The sequence below is a fragment of the Parasteatoda tepidariorum genome, chromosome 11 (assembly GCF_982258835.1).
Source record: "Parasteatoda tepidariorum strain Cologne lab strain chromosome 11, Ptep-v5.0, whole genome shotgun sequence".
Taxonomy (NCBI): domain Eukaryota; kingdom Metazoa; phylum Arthropoda; class Arachnida; order Araneae; family Theridiidae; genus Parasteatoda; species Parasteatoda tepidariorum.
In genome coordinates this window covers 101,425,771-101,440,106 of record NC_141765.1, presented here as the reverse complement: position 1 = coordinate 101,440,106, position 14,336 = coordinate 101,425,771, and the positions used below count along the sequence as shown (strand labels likewise).

Below are 14,336 nucleotides of genomic sequence, written 5' to 3'. Positions count from 1 at the left end.
CTCCCGAATAATATCAAACACTTCAATGAAAAATAATCTTTTTTCGGTGTTAAAAATAAATAATAAATTTGCAATTCAAAATAGAAATAATCAGATAATTTTCCTTACAAATATTGTTATTTTTCTGTTCTTAAAGTTTCAAACTGACATTGTTTTAGTAATGTTGTAATACTAAAAAATTGTAGCTAGGCAAAGAAAAAAAGACTTAAGATGAAATTTTATGTTCAGAATGCGAAAGTTGGTTCACATTATTTAATAGATATATTTAAGGATTTTGAGTTATAGAAAAACATTTAAAGTCTATGTGGAATTTTGGGATGAGATTTTAAAATTCATTTAAATTATAGAACTGCCAAAGGCTGAAATTGCTGTGACTCTATTTAAAAAGTATAATTTTTTTATAAAAAAAAGTATTCAACAGGAAATTTTCTTGATTGTAGCAGAAAAGAGAAAATACTCTTTTCGTTAAAATAATAGAACTTTAACAATCGGCACTTGAAAGCTATAAATCTGATTTTTTTTTTGTATCTTACTAATTATTTAGGAAAATTATGTGTGAAATAAAATAAAATTTACATAACAAAATTTAAACTAGTACTTCCTTTTGTAAAAAAGATTTTAGAGCATGCTCTTAAATGTGTTAAAAATTATTATAAAATATATATTAAAATATGAATGATGAAGTTCTCTTAAACATTAGTCAATAAATGACTTTTTGAAGAGTGAATGCAAAATTATAGAATAGTCATCTTTATATAAATTTTATTTTAAATTTCAACTTCATGCCTAAAAACTTCAAATTTATAATTTTATTTATCAATGATGAATTAAAAATGGTAGACTTTTTGACATCTAAATTCTAAAATAACATTGATTTAGGAATTAGTATTGGGACAGAAAATTTCCTTATGATGTAGGGTACTACTGAGAGTTCAAATTATATTTTTCTTATCAAAAAAAGCTTATTTCTTTCTTTTATTTATTTTTAAAATTTTGAAATGGAAAAGCTAAGAAAATAGTTTTTTTTTTCTTTTCAAAATGATATAAAATTATTCACGTACACTATATTTGAAAAATGATTTCAAAATTTGAACAAAAGAAGCTTAAAGGTACAATTTTATGTTTGGTGGAATTCAATTTTATTCAGGGAGTTAAAAAGAAGGATCTTAATTAAAATTTTGATGCAATTTAAAAAAAAATTTTTTTGTTTTTTAAAGAATACTAAAATTTTGTAAATGTTTTAAAGTTATTCATTTGTAAAAACCAAGCAAAGATGTTGTAAAACAATATATTTGCAGTTATTATTGTAGTGAAACACTTTTTAAAAACTATTCAAAGCTATTTTTTAAAAAAATTATTCAAACAAGCCCCCTTAATATATGCAGGTCGCGATCTCCTAAAAGTGGCCCTTTGGTCAAGTTAAAAAAAAGTATAATCATAAGTGTTAATGCTTAATCTTAAATTAACATTCAATATCTGGACAATTAATTTTTTTTTTTTTTAAGAAAATTGCTTTTAGCTTTCAAGTTTAGCTGATGTCAAAGAGAAAAAATGTCTGCTTACCATAAGCTGATCAGCATACAAAAATCCAAAGTTATGGAATGGTTCAGTTATTTACACACCTTCATCCCCATAAGTAGATCAAATTTTTATTTTTAAGAACTCCTCGAATTTTTAAGATATTCAATTTGTTTAGTTTTATTATTTTATAGTAATTAGATTTCAGCAGAAAAAAAAATGCTGATTTAATAATATATAAAATGTAAAAATATTAAGTGTTAAGTTTCATTGAACTGTCATTATGAAGAACTAGGGTTCGATCCCCAGTGATGTCTTAAACCCCACCCAGCTTCAGATCGATGGGTACCAGCTTGTCTGGGAACTAAAGGTGACCTGTTCACGGTTTTGACCACATTGCCACAATCATGTCATTGGTCACAAAAATTAAAAACTTGAAATTAAAACATGTTTATTACATTTAAAAGTGCTATTAATTGATGTAAAGGAATTGTAAAAACTTCTAATTACAATTTAAGAAGGGAAAAAAAAAAGATATTTTCTGATATTTCTTTACTTTTGGAATGTTACAATATTAATTTTTTTCAGGCACAGCTATCTAAGAACCACTGCATATTGTTATCTGCAGTGTTATTTGCCTTAATTAAATCCGTGAAATGAAAATAATTAAAAATTTTCTGGTGGAAATTTAACAAAAATACTTTTAGAATAGTAGTATGAATGTTAGTTTTAAAATTTTGATATCTGATTGATAACCAAAATAAAATGTTACAGGTATCTGACACAAACGAGAGTGGTGATGAGGAAGAGCAAGTCCAGCTTTTTTTTGAAAAATTTAGGTAATATAAATAAACATTTTAATTTAAAATAATAAATTTTTAAATTGTTATTTAATTACTATTTGATTAACTTTCAAAAATTTTGACATGATAATTATATTGATTGACATGATGTAAAATGTTGCTTAAGACAATTTCAAATAATAATTTTATAAAAAGTATTTTTGTCTTGAGAATAAATATGTTGAATTGCTCTGGAAATGTTGACTTTTTATCGATTTCAATAATAAAGAAAATGAAAATATTGTTTTGCAAAGAATTTATTGATGTAGTTTTCTAGAAATTATTTATCAAATACAGTGAGCTTATTTGTGCTCAGAACTAATGCAAAAAAATAAGCGAAATATCCTGTATTACTTTAATGTAATGATTGGATTTTCATTGACTAAAACTCAATCCTTTCCCAATGGAACAAGTTCAAATCTATTTGTATTTCAAATCCTATGTAGATGCAATGCTATTCTGTTCTTAAAATTATAGTTTTTAAAACATTCCAAAACACTCTCACAAATATGGGATGGTCGGGAATTAACGAGAAAGTGCATGTGTCGGACTGGAAATGAAAGCGTTTGATTCTTGCTTGTGTATGTGGCAGTCTGCTCCAATAATGGTTCAAGGAAGTGACTCCAAATATGTTAATTAATTAATGTAGATGATTTTTTAGTTACGAAACTAGATACAAAACATACTTTCTCTGAATAAACTTACCTTTTTTTGGCAAATTTTTAACTTGCCTTCAAATTATTGGGGGTGGTTGTAATCTGAGAATAATGTTCAGGAAAGCGGTCAAAATTTTTGACCCTTTAATGTTAATTTTACTTTTTGCTTAGTTTGGAATGTTTTGAGAATTTCTTAAGTGAATGGAAAATTTTTTTCACACAATTATGGAATTGATCTATCCAGTGGTGACTTCTTGCAAAAAATAATTTTTGTCCCTTATTGATTGTTTTTTATTATTTTACTTAATAATATTTGAAAACACTTCGAATTGTACGGTATACAAAATTTTATTTTTTCTCTTTAAAGACTGTAATTGTATATAGAAACATACAAACTTTGAACAAAATCAGTTAAATAGTTCCTGAGAAATAGAATTATAAAGAAGTCTTTTATTTGAATTTCTATATTTGACCAATTTCATTCAAATTTGGTATTTTATCAAGAATTAAATTTTTTGAATGATGTAAAAATTTGTATATCCTATATATCTTATAATGTTTATCTTATATACCTTACACTTCAAAATTTTTCAACTCTTATTAAATAAAATAATGAAAGAAGACAAAAAATTATTTTTTGCCTGAAATTATCTTTGGATAAACAAATTTATTAGTGTGTGCAAAAATCTTTCAATTCGCTTAAAAAAATTCTCGAGATATCGCGAAATGCCCAAAAAGCAGAATTAGCATTGGATCGCTCTCCTGACTTGGACCAAGCCCCAAACTTTGGACTGTTTGCATGCCAAAACTATTGGGACCATATTTTCTAGATTGTGGCTTCCCCCTATATTCTGAATGTCAGAATCCAAATCAATTGAAAAAAAAGAGTGTTTTTATTCACAGGATATATATACATATATATATACATATACATATATATACATATACATATATATACATATACATATATATACATATACATATATATACATATACATATACATATATATACATATATATACATGTATATACATATATATATATATATACATATACAGTGCAACGTCCCATATCCGGACGTCCCTTTCCCGGAAGGATCGATTTCCCGGACACTTTTTAACAATCAAAATAAACAAACATTTCTTAATCTTCCCCTCTCAAAAAAAGAAAAAAAAGAAAGAAACAGAAAAGACCACCAAGTCCGTTGAGGGACCATTAGTGACGCTCCTGTTCTGGAATGCAGGGAAAGAGGGTAATTTGTTTTCAAGAGTCCCCCCCCCCCGCTTCTTTCATATGCAGCTGGCTAGTAAATGAGGCTTTTCCTGGAACATTTTTACTGTAGAAAAGGATAAACGCGGGAACGTGGAGGGGGAGTAAAAATGGAAAATTTGAATAGGTCTAAAAGGATACATGTCCTTGAGAAACAATGTCCATTCAATATTTAGGAGGCGGGGGAAAAAAAGGGGGTAACATTCTTTTTTTAGCATTGACATGAAAAAGAATTCAAGACTCCCTGCCACTGAAATATGAATTTGACTAACAAAAGTCCTTTTATTCCAAACCAAGAACTAAATTAGATTTCTCCGAAATTTGTTCCTTTTTTTCATGCAGTGCACCTGCAAATACATTATAGGAACAGGCGAATACCTTGGGGAAATGTCTTGCAAAATACTCCGAAACTAATTTCTCTCGCCAAATATCTCGTATTTAAAGCAATCCAACGCGTCACATTTGTTCATTTTTACCGATCTAGCATTTCTGAGTTAAGAATTTGTGATTATCGACAGCTTGCTTTTTTTAATTATTTTTATTAAGTTTTTTGACAAGTTATTGTTTTTTAAGTTTTTTGATAAGTTATTGTTTTTCAAGTTTTTAACTGCATAATTTTTATTAAGTTTATCTAAAGTTTAGTTAAGTTTATCTTATTAAGTTTAAGTTTTCTATATATATAGATAGATAGATATTATACAGGCCTTCAAACTACTATGTTTTGCAAAACTATGCTATAGAGTAGATGCAGTTGACAATTAGAAACTATAGCTTGTTTTGCTGACATTTTAAAAGCCTCCCCACGAGAGAGTCTGAACAAAGTGACTTTCCAAATGAACTTTTGAATCATTTACATGTAGTGGTTTGGAAAATAGCTTTAAACCAAATTTATAAAACAAAAACATTTAACTTAGCTAAGATCACCATCACTGATGGCACAACAGCCCTATGTGGCCTTCTTTAGAGTATTTTTCCATTCCACTCTTTTGCAGTTCCCCAGTTCCTTACTTTAATTACAGAAAAGCTCCGTTCTAAGCAGCTAGTCTATTGTTGTTATTCTTATCTGTGTCTTAACCTTTTATTATATTGAGTGGCACTGAAAATTTTCAAGACAGTTCTGCTTGAGTACATCCTTGCTATCTCCTTCTGTTTATAAATACACAAGTGGGCGACCTTTGTGCTAAAATGCAAACTAAGGTAAACAACGTTAAAGAGTACAAAAATATTATTAAAAGCAATAATATTTTTAATAATATTTTTGTGCTCTTTAACGTTGTTTACCTTAGTTTGTTCTTTCTGTTTAGTCCAATTAATTTTATCATATCATTTTTATATAACTTGTATAATTCCTAGATGTGTCTTTCTCTTCAGACAGCATTGTCTCCACCAAAAATAGTTCTGAGGATTCTTCTTTCAAATATCAAGGGAGCATTTTCAGCTTTTCTTGGGAGGGTCCATATTTCGGAAGCATATGCTAAAACTTGCTTTATAAGTGTTATGTAAAGTTATACTTTACATAACACTTATTTTATTTTGATTAAGTGGGATTTTAAGAGTCTTCTGAGTCCATAAATGCATTAAATAGCTGCTAAAATTATCTTTTTTATTTTCACTTTTACTTATATTTTGATAAATTACTTTCTGATTCTAAATTGGTGAATGGTATGCAGATTCATAATTTATGGGTCCCATTTAAAAAAATATTATTAGAATTATTGTCATTTGCCACAATTCATGTGTTTTGTTTTATCTTCATTGTTTATCAAATTCATTTTCTTAGTGACAGATTCCAGTGCTATGAAGGATTTCCTAAGTACTTTTGCAGATCTTGCATTGCAGTCTATATCTTCTGCATGTGCCAATACATGTATTGTTCTATTAAAAAAATTATCCCTTATATCAATAGCGATACCTCTAATTACTTTTTCTTAGACTACACTTAATAAGTGTCATGCAAATGAAAGCTTATCAACCACTTTACCACTAGAGGAACAATTTCTTACAAATGTAACCTATCACAAGTTCAGCTCTGCATTTGTGTGTATATATATATATATATATATATATATATATATATATATAATGAAACTGCTAAAATAAAATATAAAAAAAATCTATTTTTAGCAAAGGTAATATATTTACATTTATATAAATTTTAATTAAAGTAATTTTAATCAGTAATAAATACATAAATAATTTAAAAGATACAGTCAAACTATGGTTCATCCTCACTGCCACTTGTTCTCCCTATGTATTGTGTTTTAACAATATAATTAAATGCTACTCGTATAATCTTAACATTTAGATTGTTTTTAAAACCTGCAGATTGCTGTGTCTATTATCCAGAAATCCTACTGTCATTTTAAAAATATTGATGTGTTTTCATTTTGAGAAGAAAAACAGTAACTTGTGATTCTAATGATGAAAAATAGAATGAGAATTTGTTACAGTTTGGGAAAAATGCCTTAAACATCGCATTTGATGTTTAAGCATCTCATAAGTGTGTCATTCATTTTTGTATCTATTCTCAACAGGAATAAATTTAAAAAATAACACTCATTTAAAGTGCTCCAGTTTTTGTATTGAAAAAAAAAAGAGTTTGTAGAAAGATTATTCTGTATAATATGATCATATGATGGATTTATTCAGTGATCATTAGCTCATATTGCTTAAACACTTTTATTCTCTTATGCAACCAAAACTTATTTCTTTGATTCCACTATCTCATATCCCTCTGATTGTAATTTGATCAGTACTAGCTTATACCATGCAGCTGTAGTATTGGCTCGCTAATGAAGTTGCAGGGTTATCCATCAGTAAAGCATATGCTTCTCAGTCAGCCAAATGTGTTATATTCATTCCCTGCCAATAAAAAAATTCATTTATATTTTTGCAACTATGAATTTTTGGAGGGGAATTAACTGCAAGTTTTTTTTTAAAATTTGTATTTGCTCAGAGTTTTGGTTGCATTTAATTATTTATGTCTGTAAGCATCTTAAATATTACTTGAACTCATTAAATATTTTATAGTTTTAACCAGACTATTAATAAAAATGTTTTTAAAGTAGAAGTAAATGATTATTTCAATTTAGAATGATCTTGTTATTAGAATGGAATGTGTTTGACTTAAGAAATTATTAATTTTAGATTGTTTTAATAAATCACATATTATTTAAGAAAATTTAAGGGCCAAATGAGAAATTAAAAAAATTTTAATGTACCTACTATGAAAATGGATCAAAAAATTTACCCATTAACCAGCTTCTATGTTTGCAAATTAACATTCAAATATCTTTGTATATTCGTATGTTAGTTTGAAAATAGAATACTTTGAATACATGTAAGTAAAAATTTAGCAGTTTTGAGAAATTGTGTTAAAAATGTTAGTTTTATTTATGTATGTAAGATTATTTTCAATAATTTTATTTATCTATACAACATTTCTCAGACTCGCTTTCCCCTTTGTTTTTAATACTACAGTGTGTTAAAAAAATTGACAATAGACATGATTATAAATTTTACAATAAAAATTCTAGTTAGAAATACATAGTTTATGCTTCGAGGTTCACAATGCTAAGTCTGCACTTACATTAATGTTCGATTTTGCATCTGCAAGTGCAATCATTGAAATTAATAAGATCTAAAGCCATGGCTAATGAAACTTAGTTTTTATAAAGTTGTGATGAGAGAAACAGTATTTTTTTTGGAAAGGTGAGACTTTGACCCTAGACCTCAAAATAGGAGAAGATGTTAGGGACAAAAAAATCTGAATTGAGTTTTAGACCAGCCAGAGTCAATGATATGTGGGAAAACTCTCTAAAATTAAAAAGAATCCTATGCTTGAGACATTTAGAGAGAATGGATTACACCCAATGCACAAAAAATCTTTAATGATCAATGCCGAGGTAAAAAAAAATGAGGAAGGTGAATGGATAGATGAGATTTAGATAAACCCAAAAAAATTTAACAATGAAGGCATCAGGCAGAATACTTTGCAGTTGAACTGTTTAGGAGGTCATGGTCCAACATGAACTGTCGTACCAAAGATTAAGTGCTACTATTTATCTATAATTCTCTGGAATTTTAAACACAGGTGCTGATAATCTAACTTTTTCTTCTAAAACGCTTTTTAACTCTTTTTCAAATATGTACTAAACTAATAACATTGGGTTTAGCCATATCATCTATATTAGAGTATAATTTCTTATGGACTACTAGATTTGTCTTGAATATATAAATATGAAAACTTGAAGAGATGGTATATGCATTTTAAATTATGTATAAAATCATGTGTGTTATGTGTACTAAATTTGCATGAAATAAATTCTTTTATGTCATTAATGCCTTTTGATAAATTATAATTGATAAAAATTATTTATTCAATAAATTTATATGTAATTTTTGGACGACAAATGATCAGTGATGTTTCTGTAAATTATTTGCGAGGCAAAGATATGGTAGTTCTTTGTTGTCTGATTAGTGAAATTGCTTTATCAGCTCATTGCAAAGTTTGACCTCAAAACTCTTCTCTTAAAACATGTTATGATGACTTCCTCAAACTATTACGAATCTATAGACAAGAAATACCAAGGTATTAACTTATTTTAGCTTTACGTTTGATAGGTTCTGTTTATTTTCTTTATAATGTCCATGATTGAGATTCCACTTTATATGTTGCTATTGGAATTGGTAATGAACCTTGTATGGGCTCACAAGACGTGTCCCAAAATTTAAATTGAGTTTTAGTATACAGGCCATGAGTTATGTCTCAAAAAAAATCTAATTTCTCATGAGTATTCAAATATTGTGAATTTTTTAACAGCCTTTGACAAACTTTTTTTTAATATTCTTATTAGAAATGATCACATTTTTGCAACTTTTTTACCCATTTCTAAACATCTATTTCCACCTATAATTAACAATTTTATGTACATGGCATTAAAAAGAAAATTTTGATTTTATTCTATTCTTTATAGTTCATTTTACCATACATTACACAGTTTCATTTAACAATTCTTAACTCTAAAAATTAATGAATATTAACTAGTGCTTAAGAAAATTCTTTTAATGTAGTGTAAAACATTGAACTAGAAGTATTATGAAATGATTAGACCCTATACCTCCCCATTAAATCAGCAAGCAATTTTCAAAACTATTCTTGGGAAATTTTCAGACACAATATAACAAAATATGACAATAGTCAAGCTCAAAATGTGCTCTTTATATATTTTTACTAGGCTGGATTTAATTTTAATTACTTTACCGATTGTACATATGTATTTTTATGGCAAAAATCTAGGATTACTTTTCATTTTGGCAAAAGAATTTATTAATATATTTTGCTAAGTTGAATGATTTTTATGGTATTTTTTTGTTCACTTAAAACATTGAATTCTTTTTTATAGACACATGTTGTTATAGACAACATGCTAAAACTTGTAAGAAATTGTTATTCATCAAAAAATTTCTATGCATTTTTTTTAAAATGAGATAATTTATATAGTAATGCTAAACTTCAAAATTTTTATTTGCATTGAGAATTTTTTTGTAATTTAATAATTGTTTCTTATAAAAATAAAATGAAGTTAATCAAGTTTAATAATTTATCATCAGTTTTTTCTCAGGTTGTTGTTTTTTAGTTTCCAATATAAATAAAAATTAAACTTTAATATAAAAGGATATATTGAAATATGTTCTGTTACAGTAAGTCAAAAATTTAAAGTAATGACTGTCTTTAAATCTTGTGCTGATTGGTAAGCATTTGTAATCAAATATTATTGTTTCTAATGAGAAAATAAAGTCAATTTTGTTATACTTTTGTGGAATTACAATCAGTGTACAAAGTATCTTTTATTATTATAAATGTATCAGGTATTATATTATTATAAATATCGAAAAAATGTATTGTACAAATTTTGTTGCTTACATAGATTTTTAAGTGTGACTTTCCATTGTTATTTTTAAAATTAGATGTTTTGATTTTTAACCATTAATGAATCCATGACATAAAATAATTGAATGTTATTTTTTTTTTCAAAAAAAAAAAAAAAAAAAAAAAAAAAATTTGAGCTTTGTAATTAGTTATTTTTATAACAGAAAGATTGGACTTAATTTAACATTTTAAATTATTTCAAACTATATTAAAAATTTCTTTCATTTTGAGAGTAAAACTAACTTCAAAAAGTTTGAAATGAAGCAAGAAAGGTATGATTATATTAGTCTATAACATATGATAGTTAGATAATTTTAATTTGTTTGCAGAGAATTAATGTTAGGTTATTAAATATGAGATGTCTTTGTTAAAGCTTTTTTATAATGTCTTTATTGTTATCAATCAGTTATTAAAAACTGTCTATTGTAAACCCTAAAGTACAGATAAAGCGCCCTTTTTTTGACAAAAATCGCGATGATGTAAAGGGGAGTGTATAAAAAGCACTGAAGAAAATACAAAATGTCGTTTTACGAAAACTACTATATTTGATTGGGCGTAATTAAATATGAATTGTAAACAAAATAAAGTTAAAATAATTATAGCTAAATGAAGTGAATATAAGTTTTAATCAGTAAATCTAATTTACCTTCTACTGTAATCCTTTATTTTTAATGAGGATATGATTGCAGCACATGCAAATAGGTAAAAAAAATAAAACTCAGCAAGAAAAAATAACAGTATGAACTTGAAACTATTTAAAAATATATACAGTGAAACCTCCGTTAAGCTGACATTCATTGGATCAAAAAATTTGTCCGTTTACGGGAAGGGTACCCTAATAACGAAATTTAACACCGTAAATTGTTTTTAGAATATTCTCAAAGATGTAGAAGTAATTAAATAATATCTACAAGGATACCGTAAATATCTACAAGAATATTTATTTAAACAATAAGAAATATATAAAAGATATATAAAAAAGATAAAAAAAGAAGATTCTTTATATAATCCTTTTTTTAAGATATAAAGAATCTTCTTTTTTTATCTTAAAAAAAGAAGATTCTTTATATATTCTTTTTTATATAATAAATATAAAAAAGAATATATAAAGAAGTTTGATATAAATACATAATTCTGGATGTAGCTACAGATAAATAAATATAATTTTCCTATAAGCATAGATACTCAAGTTAGACATATGATACCAAATAGGAGCGTACTGTCCTCAGTCCATTTCAATTATTAGGTTCACATCCCCTTACACCTACTTATCATTTGATAGGGAACATGGTTAATACCTTCTTGGAAAAAAAAACCTCCCATGATTCACAGAAAAAAAAGTAATGCTTACCTGTAAGTCATGACGACCTATGGAGATGATTATTCACAATTGATCAGCTATCAAGTGCCTGAATAAATGTTTCATTTACATAAACACCTCAAAGATTATACTTCTGTTCTCTTTTTTTTTACCTCAGTTGTGTTAAATACAGTCTTCAAATTGATAAGAAAATTAAAGAAATTTTCAATGGGGAAGAAGCATTGAGAGAAGTCATTTCAACTTGAGGGGTCTCATAACCTGTGTGGTCCAGATGAAAAGATCAAAAGATGCCGATGTCCGAATTATTTCAGGAGTGCAGTACCATTTTCTCTCCTTTCTTTACAAAGATGGTGACAGGAGACAGATTGATTTTTCGGTGGTGAAATAGCTTAACAATATTTTTAGTTATGGATAAGGCAAAAAGTTTTATTTACATGCTTTAAAAATGGTGTAAAGTTGCATTTTTTTAGCTTGCAATTTATTTAGTAGTGTCCGGTTTGTAGAGATAAAAAACAACGTTAGGTTTTATATGCTTTGGATGAATTACAGAAGCCTGTATTAAATGGAGAAGGCATTATCCTTGTTACTCCTTATATCCAAGAATTGTTTTTTTGCTCTCTTACTGCTTTGCTTTCAACATGGCATTTATTTGATTTTATTGCTCAAATTCTTGGATCTTTACACCACCAAACGATGCATCATTGATGTTCTATATGTACCATCATTCTGTGAGGTATATTCATTAGGAGTCGCAAATTTTATGTTGAAATACATATGCTATCAAAATTAGTCGAATTAATAGTATAATAAGGGATGTAAAATCATCAAAACCAGTTTGATTGCCTGATGAAAATTAAAAATATTTCTTGTAATGGATTTTCAATACCTCTGTTTTTTATAATATAGGGTTTGATTAAATAAAGATTGTAAACATTTTGTCCTCTCTTTGCCCCTTCATGTTAATTCTAAACAACCTAATTGTTTGCCTTTCATACTTTTGTTTTCTATTCTCTAACTTTTTATTTGAATCTTACTCTTTAAGAGAATACCATACCGTGGAACAAATTTTTCATCGCAAATTCTTTTTCTCCTTTATTACTAATTTAAAAGAAAAGAAAAAGTTCAGGCAAACCTAGAGTAAACCATGAAGTTTCAAATACTAAAAAAAAAAAGTTTTTAAATATACAATTGAAAATAAATTGTGAGATGATAACTTAGGATTACACAACGGAGAAGTTCTCTTCGAAAAATTTGTTTGCGTTTTAATAATTTGAGGTATTTTCTTTTCTTTCAGCAATTGAAACTTCATGACTTATTGCTTCAACTTTTTCTTTTCTTTTAAATTAGTAATGAAGGAGAATTTGAGACGGAAATTTTTTAATTCTGTAAAAATTTAGACACAATCTTCTAAAAACCATCAAAAGAATTTTAAAATGAAAAATAACGGTTTTTTATTTTTAATTGCACGTTTTACACCAACAAAATACTAACATTTACGCTTCATAAAAGTAAAATAATAAAAATAAATAAGTATTTTATGAATGAAATACAATCTAAATATATAGATAGAGGCAAATAAGATTTTGTAGTATTTTGAAAAAATTTGATTACAAGACAAAAAAGACTTATGATTATAGAAATTTGAAAAATTTTGTTCTTTACCAACACGATATTTAAAATTGCAAGGTTCAATGCAAAATTTACATTACAGTCGAACCCCAGTTTACCGAATTTCGCGATTTAACGAATTTTATGAAGTAGATTTATAGGAAACAATGAATAGCGACTCAGACACACAAGTCGATGATAATGGATCTCTAGTGAAAACTGTTACTTTTTCTGATGCTTTGCTCTTCGTGACGTCGGTAAAATAAAAAACATTTTAAAGTAAAAAAAATCAAGGAAATTAGCAAACCTTACTCACGAATTGCATTAAGATTTCAAATTAATTAGAGCGTAATCATCAGTTGTATTTTAAGTACATGTATAAAAAGTGTAAGACTTCTATTTATTTTGCATATTTGTTGATTACAGATGTTCGGATATTCCATAATTTTTATCTTATTTTGCGTTGATATTATGAATTATCCTCGATTTAGCGAATAACATTTTCGATTCCTATGAATTCGTCCGCGGCTGTAGTGCCGCATTGCGGTTTCCCCAAATGTCAGACTATTCACTGCTTAACTACGACACACACGCAAGTGCCTTTACTCCTTAGTTCGGCTTCTGCTCTAATTAGTAACCAAAGAAGGCGGATACTCTATGGCCCTACTGCGGCTCGTGTGCGGCTGTAGTTCCGCGTTGCGGTGCCCCAAAATGGCTAACTCTACACTGCCTTTCTACGACACGCCTGTGCCTTTACTCCTCAGTTAAGCTTCCGCTCTAATTAGTGGAAAAAGATGGCGGACACTCCATGGCCGTTCCGCGGCACGTGCGTGGCTGTAGTGCCGCGTTGCGGTGGTCCAACATGTCGGACTCTACACTGCCCGACTACGACACGCCAATACCTTTACTCCTCAGCTGGGCTTCAGCTCTAATTAGTGGCCAAAGAAGGCGGCCTCTCTATGGCCCAACTGCGGCACGTGCGCGGCTGTAGTGCCGCGTTGCGGTTGTCCAACATGTCGGACTCTACACTGCCCGACTACGACACGCCACTACCTTTACTCCTCAGCTGGGCATCAGCTCTAATTAGTGGCCAAAGAAGGTGGACACTCTATGGCCCAACTGCGGCTCGTGCGCGGCTGTAGTGCCGCGTTGCGGTGCCCCAAAATGGCAGACTCAACACTGCCCTTCTA

General features: G+C 28.2%; 1 protein-coding gene across 24 annotated transcripts in view; it reads left to right on the top strand.

The window, feature by feature from the left end:
- The window catches only part of LOC147802053 (STAM-binding protein-like), a 41,172-nt gene extending 28,762 nt beyond the window's left edge, over positions 1 to 12,410 (top strand). For 9 of the 24 annotated variants that reach the window (XM_087154902.1, XM_087154908.1, XM_087154907.1 and 6 more), the window contains one exon: positions 2,293 to 12,024. The gene's annotated coding sequence lies outside the window, so the exon portion shown is untranslated. Of the gene's footprint in view, positions 1 to 2,292; positions 12,025 to 12,060 lie in introns of those variants that run through there. The other 15 variants (XM_087154889.1, XM_087154895.1, XM_087154897.1 and 12 more) reach the window with 5 other exon arrangements.
- Positions 12,411 to 14,336: the final 1,926 nt, after the last annotated feature.